Here is a 12,724-nt window from a genome sequence, read left to right as displayed (position 1 = left end):
TTATAGTTAGGATTAAGTTCAGATACATAAAACAGGGTGTGTGTATGTGTTTGGGGGGAGGGGTAATTAGCAGTACCTTAAACAAGAGAGAAGCTTATTCATGCCTCATGTAAAGGAAATCTGGAGGTAGGCAGTATATAGCTGAAAGGGTACCTCTACCCTATCATCAGAGATTCAGTCTTCTCTTCAGCTATATTATTACCCTTCGTGCATCTTTCATCCTCAAAGTCATTTCCTAGGTGGCAGCTAGAGCTCCAACCATTACATCCACATTCTAGGCAGCACACAGAAGGAAGAACAGAAGAGAAAAATGGGACCCTTCCTAGCAGGTTAATTCCATTTAAGCAGTGTGTCTGGAAATCCCACAGAACTCTTCCACTTAGATCTTATTGCTTAGAACTTCTTCATGTGGCAGCCCCTACATGCAAGGCTTAGAAATATACTGTCAGTCAGTTAAGGGTCTGACCTCAGCTCACGTCATGATCTCAGAGACCTGAGAATGAGCCCCACTCTCAGCAGGGGTGTCTGCTTCTCCCTCTCCCACTCCCACTGCTTCTCCCTTCCTCACGCTCTCTCTCAAATAAATAAATAAGTTTTTTAAAAAGAGATATATCGTCTTAGCTGGATATGTTGCTAAAATCAGAGCTATGTTACTAAGTAGGGAGAAGAGAATGGTTATTGTGTCAGGTGACCAGCAAGAAAGATTCAAGGCTTTGAGATGTTTGGTATGAGGGCTGGAATGAGAAAGACAGAAAACAGGGGTTAGTTGAAGTTATGTTTTCAGAACAACAGAACCAATTAGATCTCTACTTTGCATCTATTTCACACATACAGAACAAAGACAATCCCGAAAAAATAGAAACAAAATTTTAATAGCCCTGCATCAGTTACCACGACCACATGACAAACCACTCCAGATTTTAGTGGCTGAAAATTTTTTAAAAATCATTTATTATTTCTCACAATTTTATGGGTTGGCTGGGTTTTCACCTAGAGTCATGTATGCAGCTGCAGTCAATTGGCAGCTTCATTGGGTCTGAAGAGTCTAAGATGGTCTGGGGCCTTAGTTCTGGCTGTCATCTGAGTTCCTCTCCACATGGTCTCTCATCATTCAGTTATCCAGCTCAGGCTTTCTTTCATTGTAGTGGAAACCTTCTAAGACATGGGAGGATGAAGCTGCAAGGCCTCTTGAAACCAAGGCTCTAGAACTTGCATATTGTCACTTTTGCTGTATTCCATTAGCCAAAGCAAGTCACAGATCAGACCAGATTTAAGAGATGAGAAATAGACTTGACCTTTTTTTTCCTTAAAAAATTTATTTATTTATTTGACAGAGCACAAGTACAAGCAGGGGGAGTGGCAGAGGAAGAGGGAGAAGCAGGCTCCCTGCTGAGTAGGGATCCCAATTCAGGGCTTGATCCCAGGACCCCAGGATCATGACCTGAGCCAAAGGCAGTTGCTTAACCAACTGAGCTACCTACCTGCCCCTAGACTTCACTTTTGTTGGGTTGCTGCAAAGCCATTGTTAAAGGGGCATGGACACAGGGAGATGTGATTCATCAGGAACCATGTTAACAATCTACCATAGACCCTCTAAAGAAACTAAATAACCTGCCTGGAGGACTCCAGGAATGAAGTCTTCCCCATTCTGGGACCTTTGGATCTTAAAACCTCAAACCTACTCCCTTCTTGTTCATTCAAAAGCAAAGCCTGCTAATAAATAAGCCCTGGCCACCTAAACAGAGCTCTCAGTTGAGAGAGAGGCCAAAAGAAAGAGACCAATACATAAACTAGCAGAGGAAATCAGTATCAACTATCTTGAAAAATCTATCCAGTCTCTTCATCTTAGGTATGTACAGTTAACAAGGACTATCAAAAATATTAAGAAAATTTAAATCATGAAAAAGAAAGACCAAGTCCAGGGAAAAATTAGCCCCAGAAGAAATGGGGATAAATCAGAGAACAGAAGGAAGCGTGAACAAATACATAAACAAAACAACAACAACAACAACAACAAAAACTTTAAGTGACTTCAAAGAGATTTGAGAAGCTATTACATTTATAAAACAAGAACAGAATATTGTGTGTGGTGGTGGGAAATAGGAGCACAAGAAAAATCTTTGGAACCATAATGGCAGTTATAAAAAAAAATCAATAGAAAGCTTGGAGGTAAAGAGGAAATCATCTAGGAAATGGAACAAAATCAAATAAATGGGAAATAGAAGAGATAATGAACATAGAAAACCACTCTACAAGGTTTAATCTCTAAATAATAGGAAGTCCGTAAAGAGAGATTTTGGAAACCAAAGGAAGGAAGTTATTAAAGAAATATGGAACAACATTTTCTACAAAGATGTAAGTCTTTAGTTTGAAAAGGCCTTCTCAGTGCCTGGTATAATAAGTGTTTTTAAAAAACCCAAGCCTAGAGTGAAACTTTAGAACATCATGGATTGAGAGAAGAACCTACAAGCTTCCTGGGAAACATCAGGTCATCAATAAAGAAACAAGCTTAAGGTGTCAAACTAACTATCAGACATGAAAGGGCTTAGAAATTTTGTCTCTCAAGTATCCTTTCTGCAAAAAGAAGATGTGGTATATATGACACAGAAGAACTCCCCAAGGAGTGCTGTAAAAAGACATCCTAGCATATCAACTGTTTAACCAGCCTAAACACAATCAGTTCGTAATAGATAAAACAAACAAACAAACAACAACAACAACAACAAAAATAAAATAGTGGACTTTCACAAGAATGCTTTTAAGAAGCATGGGATAAATTTCAAAAAATAGGAAAAAGGAATAAATAACAAATAATAATAATAAATATTTATAATATCAGTCATGTAGTGAAGAAATCATATGTTTCTTCATTCAATAGCAAAAAAAGGAACCAATTAGAAACACTAGAAAATAAATGTACAAACAAAGCAGAGGAAAATGTAATAATTTTGAAGCATTGATAATGTAAGTGTAGCAGACTTAGTGACTTGCATTAATGGTTCAATTAATAATGGCTGTCCTGTATCCACACTTTCTGTAAACCCCCTACTAACACCCCAACTCTGGGCTATAGGATTTGATTTAGCTAATGCCACAGCAGCAAATGATCCAAGAAGAAAACCTGAAAAGGTACTGCATGTTTTAGCTCTCCTTGAAGCCCTGCCACCACCATGAGAATAAACACAGGTTAAACTGTTAGGAGGATTTGAAAAACACATAGAGGAAAACTAAGTCATCAAAGCTGCAGCAATTCTAGACCAATCAATTCTCAGCCTAATTCAGCATCCAAATACAGCCATAGGAGTGAGTCCATTGGAGACTGGCCAAGTCCAGTCAGATGAGCAGAAGCACTCAACTGACCTATAGTCTCATAAGAAATAATAGGATCATTATTGTTTTAAAGGACTAAGTTTAGGAGTGATTTGTTACGCAGCAATAGCTAACACACAAGTAAAAGAAAATTTATTAGATGCTAAGAATATTCTTCTTCAAGTGATAAAGAGGGTATTATATTGGTCCTGTTGTCAAGAAAATGTATTTCTACCCATCCCACTCGATTCAGCCAAGAACAATATTTATCTTATCACAATAATGTAAACTTTGTTTCTTGGATTTCAACATTTAGGAATAACTTAAAACCCAGAAGGCTTCATTAAGGTTACAGAACAGAATGTAACTCTTATTGATCTAAGAAATATAAAAGCCAGCTGAAAACAACTGGGAAGAGAAAGAGGGGCTGCAGAAGAAGGTGGAATAAGCATAGAAGCCCCAAAGTGTTCATCTTACTTAGTAGAAGCAAGAACTATTGACAGAAGTTGATGGAACAACAACCAGAGGTTTAAATATGTTATTTAAAGTTGCAAAGGTAATCAATGATGAGGAAGAGGTAGAAAAGCTGAACTAAATGAACACTACCTGCTTTCTGTTCCTTTAGCATGAGAGGTTGATACAGAATAGTGATGGCACACAGTAGGTATTCAATGCATTTGTTGAACAAAATAATAAGGGTTTTGTAACAGGGAAACTAGAGATGCTTCAGGTTAATAAACCAAGTAATGGAAGTATGAGCACATTACTTAAGGATGAGGACATAACTACTCAAAGAACTAAAACTAGAAATAGTTAAATTTATATGCACTCCATATTTATTGCAGCATTATTTACAATAGCCAAGATATGAAAGCAACTCAAGTGTCTACATAGATGAATGGTATATATATATATATATATATATATATATATATATATATATATATATAATGAGCATCTATAATCTATAATATATATAATGAAATATTACCTATCCATAAAAAAGAATGAAATCTAGGGAAGCCCTGGTGGCCCAGCGGTTTAGCGCCGCCTTCAGCCCAGGGTGTGATCCTGGAGACCCAGGATCCAGTCCCACGTCGGGCTCTCTGCATGGAGCCTGCTTGTCCCTCTGCCTGTGTCTCTGCCTCTTTCTGTATCTGTATAGTTAAATTAGTTGCCTGTGGGGTGTAAGAGGAGAAAGGAAATAGGGGTTGGACACTTAGTGCTTTTCTGTGGCACTTGAGGGGGGATTTTTAAAATCCATGTACTTTAATATCTTAGATATTAAAATTTTGGTAAGATTTAGTTGAAAACGATCATTGTAGAAAATATGGAAGAACAAGAAAAGAGCAAAAAGCTAACTTAGGAAAGCTTTTTTGTGATACCACCACCCAGAGAAAGCTGCTATGAACATTTTGGTCTATTACCCTCTTGTTGAGAATAGGCGGTTCTGAATCTTGCCCTTTTATTTTCCATGCATGAATTCTATTGTGAGGATTGCTCTGGGGTAGAAATACTGCCTGGCAGAGATATGTGACCTAAAGATTCTGTTGCTTCTTGTTTCCCCTACTTAGAGATCTGCATAATTATGCCCTTTGTCTTTTTTCTTTCCACCCCAGGGAACTGTGTTATACCCACTCTTTTTTTTTATACCTACTCTTATCCTGCCCATCTTTCTTGTTCAAGGACATTGTAAGTTCATTACTGTGTCTTTCTCCTTAGCCACAGGAGAGAGGTGTGTCTTGGTTACCTATTGCTACATAACAAACTACTCAAAACTTAGTGATGTAAAATAACAACCATTTTTTATCATTTTGCACAGTTCTATTGATCAGGAATTTGAACGAAGCAAACCACTGTCATCTCTGCTCCACATGATGTCTGCTGGGGCATAATGTCCATCATGTCTGATGCTTCCAGTAGGATTATTTTTCAAGGGTGAGGGGTGAGCGCTGATGGGAATGGCTTAATTGGGATCATATATGGCACTTCACATTAACTCTGGCTGCTAGGTGCCTAGCTTCTCCATGTGGTGTCAATGCTTTTTCCTCTCCACATGTTCTCTCCAGGGATATAGTCAGCCTTCTTGCATGGGAGCTCAGGAACTTAGGCCTAGAACTCTATCTACATTCTGTTAGCTGAAGCAGGTCACAGGCCCAGTCCAGATTCAAGGGGAAGGGAACACATAGGGCATGAATACTAAGATGCATGGGTCACTGGGGCCAGCAATGTAACAGATTGCCACTGAGTCACATGGATAAGAATTCAAATCCTGGCTTCTTGCTAACTATATTTCCTTGGCCTGATTTTGTTCTCTCTCTTTTTTTATTTTGAAGATGAAAACACTTATTAAATTAAAACATTGACTATAAAGTCAAATGAGCATTACTCTTTAATCATATAAACTATAAAATAAATCAAGTCTAGTAGCTATAGAGCTTCAAGTAACACAAAAGACAGGTTTCTCCCACTCCCCTCTCCTAGGATTTATCACATTAATATACATACAGAAATAAAATCAACATCATCATTATGCATTTTTTCTATTTTACCACTATGCTTTTTTTAGCATTAGCCCTTCTCTTGGATTTTGAAGTATAGAAGCATCGATAACAAATTTCAAATAATATACACACAAGCACACATAAGCACACACAATAGTAAGTGTGAAAACATTTCCATGGTTAAAAAGCTCTTGATAGGGATCCCTGGGTGGCGCAGCGGGTTAGCGCCTGCCTTTGGCCCAGGGCGTGATCCTGGAGACCCGGGATCGAATCCCACGTCGGGCTCCCGGTGCATGGAGCCTGCTTCTCCCTCTGCCTATGTCTCTGCCTCTCTCTCTCTCTCTGTGTGACTATCATAAATAAATAAAAATTAAAAAAAAAAAAAAAAAGCTCTTGATATTTACCACTCAACAATTTTCTCAGGTCACCTTTAAAAACGCTTTTAGGTTAACTATTGTAAACCCAAACACTACAGTCCTGTACTATCCATCTTTAGAATTCAGGAAGCAGATCAATATTTGAGCTACAGGCAATTAAATCTATAAGCAAATCTTCTAAAGGGGCTTAATATGAGCAAGTACAATTCTCAAAATTATTTATTATTTATTTATGCTGAAGTATAGGGTTTTTGTTTTTTGTTTTTTTTAAGTATGGTTTTGACACACAATGTTATATTCATTTTAGGTGTACGACACAGTGATTTGAGAACTCTATAATGCTGTGCTCACCACACATGTAGCTCCCCATCTGTCACTATAGACTGCTATTACAATACTATTGACTATATTCCCTATCCTGTATCTTTTATCCATGTGATTTATTCCTTTATTACTGGAAGCCTGTACCTCCTACTCTCCTTACTGCTTTTGTCCATCTTCCCACCTACCTCCCCTCTGGCAACCACTAGTTTGTTTTCTCTATTTATGGGTGTGTTTCTGCTTTGTTTGTTCATTTGCTTTGTTTTTTAGATTCCACATGTAAGTGAAACCGTATGGTATTTGTCTTTCTCTGTCTGACTTATTTCACTTGTCCATCCATGTTGTCACAAATGGCAAGATTTCATTCTTTTTTATGATGGAGTACATTCCTCTGTGTGTGTGTGTGTGTGTGTGCATGTGTGTGTGTACCATGTCTTCTGTATCCATTCATCTGTGGATGGACACTTGAGTTGCTTCCAGTCTTGGCTGTTGTAAATAATGTTACAATAAACATGAGGTGGGGATCCTTGGGTGGCTCAGCAGTTTAGCGCCTGCCTTCGGCCCAGGGTGTGATCCTGGAGTCTGTGGATCGAGTCCCACATCGGGCTCTCTGCATGGAGCCAGCTTCTCCCTCTGCCTGTGTCTCTGCCTCTCTCTGTGTCTCTCATGAATAAATAAATAAAATCTTAAAAAAAAAAAACAATAAACATGAGGCTGCATTTATCTTTTTGAATTAGTGTTTTCATTTTCTTTGGGTGAATACTCAATAGTGGAAGTAGTGGATCATATATTATTTCTATTTTTTAATTTTTTAAGGAGCCTCTGTACTGTATTCCACAGTGACTACAACAATTTACATTCCCACCAATAATGCATGAGCGTTCCTTTTTCTCCACAGCCTTACCAACACTTGTTATTTCTTGTTTTTTTTTTTTTTGATACTAGCTATTCTAACAGGTGTAAGGTGATATCTCATGTGGCTTTGATTTGTATTTCTGTGATGATGACTGATGTTGAGCGCCTTTTCATATGTCTGTTGGCCAACTGTAGGTCATCCTTGGAAAAATGTCTACTCTGGTCCTCTACCCATTTGTTAATTAGATTATTTGGTTGTTGGGTGTTGAGTTGTATAGGTTCTTTATATATTTTGGTTATTAACCCCTTATCAGATATATTTTGCAAATATTTTCTCGCATCCAGTAGATATCCCTTTCATTTGGTTGATGGTTTCCTTTGCTGTGCAAAACCTTTTTATTTTAGTGAGGTCCTAATAGTTCATTTTGTTTCTGTTTCCCATGCCTGAGGAGATATATCTAGAAAAATATTGCTAAGGTCCTTGGCATAATTTCTTAACCTCTCTGAGCCACCATATCCCTCCTTATCTGTAAAGTAAGTAGTATATAAGTCCACCTGGGCAGAATCACTCTATGCATTGAATAAGATAAATATTGTGCTGGGTGCAATCATTGCATAGTGTTTCATAGAAGGGACTTGAGTGTTAGAAAGATGTGCAGAGTGGTCATGGAGTCATTTTTGGCATCAAGGCTGTCGCCCTCATAATGTAATTTACATTGTTTGTGACCACTGGATGTATACACTTCTGCCTATGGGATTTGTCATCGGATGTTATCTAGATAGAAAGAATGATGAAAAGCTAACTGCTTTCTGGAACAAGAGTTTGTTGTTTAAGAGGGAATTGAGATGCAATGAAGGAGTCAACTGGAAGTAAAGGCTTTGACTGAATTACAGAATTCTCACATTTTTAAAATCAGGAGAGAAATAAAAATACATTCATCATTTAAAAAAAAAAAAAAAAAGATGTGCAAACAGTAAAGCTGATGGACCCACAAGAATAAGCTCCTGGTAACCTGAAGACACCTTTGGGAGGGCTTTAGGTTTCCAAGGATCAAGAAGTTGGAGCCAATGGTAGTTAAAAAAAAAAAAAAAAAAAAAAAGTGTTCTCAGAAAAATAAGATATTATCATATGGTTCTAGGGGTGAAGAATTTCTTCTCTCTCTTCCATTTTGAGTTACTTTCTTTTATTTACCAACCTCTTCACTCTATTTCAAGTTTACTCTTCCTTTTCTTGTCTCTCTTACTAATTTTCTCTGCCTAGTAACCCTTTGTTCTCTCCAAACCCTGGAGCCTGAGGAAGTCCTTTCCATTTGTTTATTTGCTTTGTTTTTCAGATTCTACATGTAAGTGAAATCATACAGTATTTGTCTTTCTCTGTCTGACTTATTTCACTTAGGTCCACCCTCTCCTATAGAAGAGAAGTCCCTTTAAGCCTAGTCTCCATGATTGGTCACCACCCACTCTGGAGAGATAGGACTCATACCCCAAAGGAGACCCCTAGAACAGTAACCTTCCTCTAGCCTTTTGCTTTGTCACTTTAACTGTGAGGCTCCTCCCCAAGGACTGTTTGAGGCTCCCTTGTATTGAGGAGATTTGTGAGCAAAGGACCTTTAACCCAATGAGACTCTCCTCCTATAATCCCCACTAATCTTCTTAGATGTTAATATTTAGCATTACCTTGTACTATCCAGGTGCCAGTGAGTGCAGCTGCCCACCGCCTTATCAGCAAAACCTGTTGAAATGCTTCTCTTGCTGCTTTCCCCTGCTTGTTTAATGAACATTTCTGTTTTGTCAAGGGGTTAGTAGAAGTGACATCCTTCTTTCACTTTGAAAGTCAGAGGTTTGATGAAGGGCACATAAACTGTTTCTCGGAGTTCCTCTCTGCCACAGGATAATAAGTGTGTTATTAAAAGCCGACAATATAGGTACTAGTGAGGAAGGTAATCAGTTCTCTTCCAAGTTTAGAGAGTGGATTCTGGCTTAATAGTCTGGGGTGGGGCCTGAGTTTCTGCTTGTCTAAGATGTTTCCAGAAGATACTGAGCTGATATGCTGATCTGGAAACCACACTTAGCAAGGAAATGCTAAGTAGCAAGGAAGGTGAGGGACAGGCTATGGACACCTTTCTGCAGTTCAGAGGAGCAGTAAACAACTCATGATTTTTCCAGGCATTTCCTTGTAGCAAAGAGCCTGGGCTTCTGGGACAGACAAAATTCTATTCTAATCTTTGCTTTCCACCCTCTGGGTGGTCCTGGGCAGTCATTTATCCTCTCTGAGACTCAGTTTCCTGATTTGTAAAACAGAGAATGGAGGTAATACCTGTCTTACTCAGTTGTCCAGGAGACTTTGTGACATACATATGACGGCCTAGGAGGATGCCTGGCACATTTAGGCTCTCAGTAAATGGTGCCATGTCTCACTATTGCAAGGATGGAACCAAGAGATCTAACTAAACAAGAGCCTGCTGTCTTAAACTTTTCTATATTCAAGGTAAGGACTTGGCTTTGTTTTCACTAGTTCAAAGTTAATAAACAGCAGGTTAGTGGGTGTGCTCCCCATGTTCAGACAGTTTCTCTGCTTTGATGAGTACACTTGAATCACCCTAGGGCAAAATGAAGTAATATTTTGGAGTCGTGATGAGAAGGCTTCTTTCTTATTAGCTGTCACACCCTCAGATGTTAAAGGTATGTTCATAGACTTTTCTGTTATTAAATTCAGGTGACACCTTTGTCATGGATCTTTCTCAAGTGGCAGAAAATGAAAACATTTCATAGTTCCTATGGGTTCAAGTCCATTTTCTTACCTTATACACACAAAAGCATTTTCTTTGGGTCCATGTGCTCCATTCCTAAGCTTCTGGCTTGCCCAGACTTCATAGTTAAGCAGCAATACCTACAAATCCTTTAAAGGCTTATTCTGTTTGCTTGAACTTTCAAATCACTTCAGAGTAACAACTGACAGGTCTGCTGACAAGCAAGAGATAGAACTCAACTTTTTCCCTCTGTGTGTTTCTGCCTGTCTTGACTGTCACTGTTGGCACCCACATGTTGTCTGACTGTTACTGATGATTCAGCAGAAGCCATCAGGAGCAAAACCAGTTGTTTTGTGTCTGAGAACGCCCTCTTGCTGGCCTGATTCTCTGGCAGTGATGATGACAACAACCTGATTTTTGGACGTGAAACTTGGGATTTTCTCTCTCAAGACGCTAGTAGCAACAGGATGGATGGTTAACTTGTTAACAACTTAGATTCCCAAATTGACGTCTCCCTAGTTAAAGTACTACTTCATGTTAGCAGAGTAAAGAAGACTGTATCTTGAGCGCAGTCATTTTCTCTTCATTTAGGCAAAAATCCTAACCTGCAGTTGCTACAATTTCTAACCTAATAGATCAAAATGGAGTACTGGGAGGTATAGAATATGGAGCTAAGAAAGAAAGAAAATGAATGGAGTAACGTTGAAGAATGACATGGGAAAATCAGAGATGGTGCCTGAATGGTTTACTTTAGTACCAGTGAGTCCATGTTCACCAGCCTGACAGGGATTTTGGAGACCTCCTAAATTAAGTTAAGATTTTTAACCCTAAAAAATTTTTAACACTGATCAGTATAATAACTATGTTACATTTAGGAAACAAAGATAGGCCAGGAGATAGGCTAATTAGTTGGAGGAAACTTTGACAAAGAAAAAGTATGAATGCAAGCAGGAGGCATTTAAATTTATTTTTCCTCTATAGATCACACATCCTCAAGTGATATTAATGAAATTTTCCCATTTTCAAGCCTGTATATTTACATGCACATGAGGTACTCTTCTCTTTCCTACCAAAGTGATAATAAAATAAATAAATGGAGACCTGTGTATTTATATTTGGCAGCAAATATTTATTAGGTTAGCGCCTAATCCATGCTGGTCGATGCTAAGTGCCAGAGGTGGTGCATAAGACAAACAAGTAGTGCTCATTCCAGATGTTAATATAGGATATTAGCTAAGAGTTTTCTGGTAACAAGAAACAAAAAGCTACTCTAGCAAATGTAAGCAAAAATGGTAATTTATTGGAAAGCTACTACCAGAAGAGTTAAACATTCAGGCCCTGAATAGGGCAAGACCAGGCGTTCATAAACCTTCCTCTTAGGGTGATGATGCCGTTATAGTGATTCAGCCCCAACTAATACCAACCCTCCATCCCTCAGTTCAAGTTTCTGGGGAGAGAATCTAATTAGCCCAGGTGTCTATCCTTGGTCTAATCAATCATGGCTAGAGTGGCAGGCTTATGTGGCTCAAACATGACAGGAGGACCTCCCCTATATATTAAATCTATATGAAAACTGGGAGATTTTATGAATGGAGCAGACACTTTAGTTAGTTTTTATATCATATAGCCCGAACACTTAAATAGGCTCAGGGTTGGTATTCAAAATATTTAACTACTGCCATGGCCCAGGCCAAGACTAAGCAGACAAGTGCCTGATTGTAGCCCAGGAACAGGATCCAGGAGGACCCCTGCTGAATCAAACGTTAACCCTGTAGTTACCAGATCATGGGGAGATGTGGGGCATTCTATGGGAGGGGCAGGAGTGGCCTTGAAAAGGGAAAGGGGATTTGGGGAATTATCTTAGAAGGTCAGGTGCCCTAGAGCAGACTCTGAGATGTGTATTCATGCGAAAGTGATTTATTACGGAAACATTTCCAGGGAAGGCCATTTAGAAAGTGAATGAAGCAGGACAGGGAAGGAGAGGAAGGCAAGCAGGGATGCTGTGTTAGTCACGGTTTTCTAGAGACACAAAATCAATATATATATATGTATGTGTGTGTGTGTGTATATGTATATATGTATATATGTAAATATATATGTTCAATCAACATATATATATCTGAAGTTAGAAATTTATTTTAAGGAATTGGTTCACATGATGTTGGAGGCTGAAAAGTACCATGATGTGTGGTCTGCAAGCTGGAGACCCAGAAAAGCTAGTGGTATAGTTCAAGTCCAAGTCTGAATACCTGAAAACCAAGAGAACTAGCTGAATGACAGTAGAAGGTCACAGTCACCTGAAGCATAAGTTTCCTTAACTATAAAATAAAAGGTTTAAGGCAGATGATTTCACCTCCAATCTTCACCTCCAGACTGTTGTTTAAGGTGATGTTTATGTGCAGTTTTTTCTTTTGTTTCTTACGGATAAAACATGTTCCTGACCATAAGATCAGAATCTAAAGCAACTAGTAATCAGTATCTTGAATGGTCTTCCGTTCCTCCCTCCCAGATCATTTCACTCTCAACAGGATCCAACAAAAACATCACAAACAGATGAAAACCTGTTTGGTTTGAAGACACACAACAAAGAAACTGTGGAAAAAAACAA

The 12,724-nt window shown here is 38.6% G+C and overlaps 1 protein-coding gene across 5 annotated transcripts in view; it reads left to right on the top strand.

Annotated features, from left to right (window-relative positions):
* POMGNT2 (protein O-linked mannose N-acetylglucosaminyltransferase 2 (beta 1,4-)) overlaps nt 1-12,724 on the top strand; it is a 139,713-nt gene that overhangs the window by 22,282 nt on the left and 104,707 nt on the right. For 2 of the 5 annotated variants that reach the window (XM_049100091.1, XM_049100092.1), the window contains exon 1: nt 9,668-9,854. The exons of the other annotated variants lie outside the window; for them this stretch is intronic. The gene's annotated coding sequence lies outside the window, so the exon portion shown is untranslated. Of the gene's footprint in view, nt 1-9,667; nt 9,855-12,724 lie in introns of those variants that run through there. 5 annotated transcript variants of the gene reach the window in all.

Source organism: Canis lupus, chromosome 23 (genome assembly GCF_003254725.2).
Source record: "Canis lupus dingo isolate Sandy chromosome 23, ASM325472v2, whole genome shotgun sequence".
Taxonomy (NCBI): Eukaryota; Metazoa; Chordata; class Mammalia; order Carnivora; family Canidae; genus Canis; species Canis lupus.
Note: the sequence above shows the minus strand (reverse complement) of the source record. Positions and strands in the feature narration are given on the sequence as shown.